The sequence below is a fragment of the Lampris incognitus genome, chromosome 7 (assembly GCF_029633865.1).
Source record: "Lampris incognitus isolate fLamInc1 chromosome 7, fLamInc1.hap2, whole genome shotgun sequence".
Lineage (NCBI taxonomy): Eukaryota > Metazoa > Chordata > Actinopteri > Lampriformes > Lampridae > Lampris > Lampris incognitus.
The window spans coordinates 64,567,838-64,570,718 of NC_079217.1; positions in this window are offsets into that span (position 1 = coordinate 64,567,838).

Here is a 2,881-nt window from a genome sequence, read left to right on the forward strand (position 1 = left end):
ACTACTACCAATTTCGGCTGCTCCCGTTAGGGGGCGCCACAGCGGATCATCCGTTTCCATCTCTTCCTGTCCTCTGCGTCTTCCTCTGTCACACCAGCCACCTGCATGTCCTCCCTCATCACATCCATAAACCTCCTCTTTGGCCTTCCTCTTCTCCTCTTCCCTGGCAGCTCCATATTCAGCATCCTTCTCCCAGTATACCCAGCATCTCTCCTCCACACATGTCCAAACCATCTCCATCTTGTCTCTCTTGCTTTGTCTCCAAACCGTCCATCCTGAGCTGTCCCTCTAATATACTCCTACCTAATCCTGTCCTTCTTCATCACTCCCAATGAAAATCTTATCATCTTCATCTCTGCCACCTCCAGCTCCTCCACCTCCTGTCTTTTCATCAGTACCACTGTCTCCAAACCATACAACATAGCTGGTCTCACAACCATCTTGTAAACCTTCCCTTTAACTCTTGCTGGTACCCTTGTGTCGCAAATCACTCCTGACACACTTCTCCACCCACTCCACCCTGCCTGCACTCTCTTCTCCACCTCTCCTCTGCACTCCCCGTTACTTTGGACAGCTGACCCCAAGTATTTAAACTCAAATGCCTTCGTCACCTCCACTCCTTGCATCCTCACCATTCCGCTGTCCTCCCCCATATGTATTCCGTCTCGCTCCTCCTGACTTTCATTCCTCTTCTCTCCAGTGCATACCTCCACCTCTCCAGGCTCTCCTCCACCTGCACCCTACTCTCGCTACAGATCACAATGTCATCCGCGAACATCATCGTCCATGGAGACTCCTGCCTGATCTTGTCCGTCAACCTGTCCATCACCATTGCAAACAAGAAAGGGCTCAGAGCCGATCCTTGATGCACTCCCACCTCCACCTTGAACCCATCTGTCATTCCAACCACCACCTCACCACTGTCACACCTCCCTCATAGTAATAGTTTAATTAAATTATTTTGTATTTAAAGTGTTTAATTCGGGGGGACAACGCAACCACAGGAACTGCCGCGGCCGGGACGCGAACCCGTATCGCCCGCACCGCAGGAGGCGTCGCTAACCGCTCGACTAAAGGGTCAGACCCGCGAGCCAGCGGCCAGCGTGTCTTCTTATCCATGCACGTTACACTATTATAACGTGACCTTTAATTCACATCATGCACCCTGTGAGCTACCAGCTGCAGCGGCTACGGGGGGTCCAAAAGACACAGGGGAAGACTTCGGCTGTGACCTTTGACCTCTAGGCCGTTGTCAGCCCGTGATGTTGGCCGTCCAGGCATTCAGATGTGTGGAAGAGATTGGACGGAGCCGCCCGGGGTGTTGGGGAGGAGACACAGCTGCTGTTTGCGTAAACAAGCGGGGTTGTTGGTCGGTGATGCTGCGTCCGCGTCGTTTCAAAAGAAACCGGATGACGTCATGTTTACCGAGCCGGGAATCCTTCAGACGCTGCGCTCGCTGGCAGTCCCCCACCCACCGCGACTAGCGTGGAAGACGAGCGTCACGGCCGGTTCCCCCCGTTTGCAGCTCGTCAGTCAGGAATCCTGCAAGACGTGAAGGACGACACACGCCTCTGCAGCAGTTACACGTTTGCGTTGTTGGTTGGCTTCGCAACAGTTTGCCGGGTCTCCATGATGTGTTACCGAGGAAGCTGTAAACGTGTTTTCCTGTTTGTGTAGATGATGCACGTCTTCGTATTCAAATGCTGTCACTTTTGGAACGGTCCATTACCTCTGTGGGGCGGGGGGGGGGGGTAAAAGTGACAGGGTTGACGTCAGCATGGGGACCCGACCACATTTCTTTGTCAACACTTTAAACCCACTCGTCAGTCATGACATGACACTTGACACGTTATATCAGTTTGTTTTCATGTGATAGTTTCGCTTCGTTTGGCCTCAATAAAAGTAGAAAGTAGATAAATCCTCCCCAGGGACAGGCCGTTTTTTACATTTTTTTGCGAGCTGAGTTTAAAAAAGTGTTTAAACACTTTAAAAACAAAAGAATTTAATTACACTATTACCATGTCACAAGACGCATGGGGACTAAATTATAAAATGTGGATTGTTTATTCAGATTTGCAGAGCAAACTTTGTTCAAGGGACACAAAAAGGCAAGTTTTCGCATTATGACCCTTATGTTGCAGTTCATCCGATAGGGGGCGACGTTAGGGTCTTCTTCTCGGAATATAAACGAAGGCAAACGAGACGACGGTTCAGTTTGTAACCCCTGACGGCCCAGACAAGCGTCTTGAAACAAACACAGCGGTTGTGTCCATTTACGGTGCCATGGCGACATCTGGTGGCCAGCCGCAGGAATGACGTGATAGTCATGAAGTCCGTGTCCCACTTCCCGGTGGACTCGTCAGCCAGCAACTATTTAAAACATCATTTTACGATGTGTGAATGTAAATGTGCAAAAGAACTGCCGAGATGTGCACAGTCCTCCAGACTAGTAGAGCCCCGAGTGTGTCAGCCCTCCAGACGAGTAGAGCCCGAGTGTGTCAGTCCTCCAGACGAGTAGAGCCCCGAGTGTGTCAGTCCTCCAGACTAGTAGAGCCCGAGTGTGTCAGTCCTCCAGACGAGTAGAGCCCCGAGGGTGTCAGTCCTCCAGACTAGAAGAGCCCGAGTGTGTCAGTCCTCCAGACGAGTAGAGCCCGAGTGTGTCAGTCCTCCAGACGAGTAGAGCCCGAGTGTGTCAGTCCTACAGACTAGCAGAGCCCGAGTGTATCAGTCCTCCAGACGAGTAGAGCCCGAGTGTGACGGTCCTACAGACTAGTACAGCCCGAGTGTGACGGTCCTACAGACTAGTAGAGCCCGAGTGTGACAGTCCTCCAGACTAGTAGAGCCCGAGTGTATCAGTCCTCCAGACAAGTAGAGCCCGAGT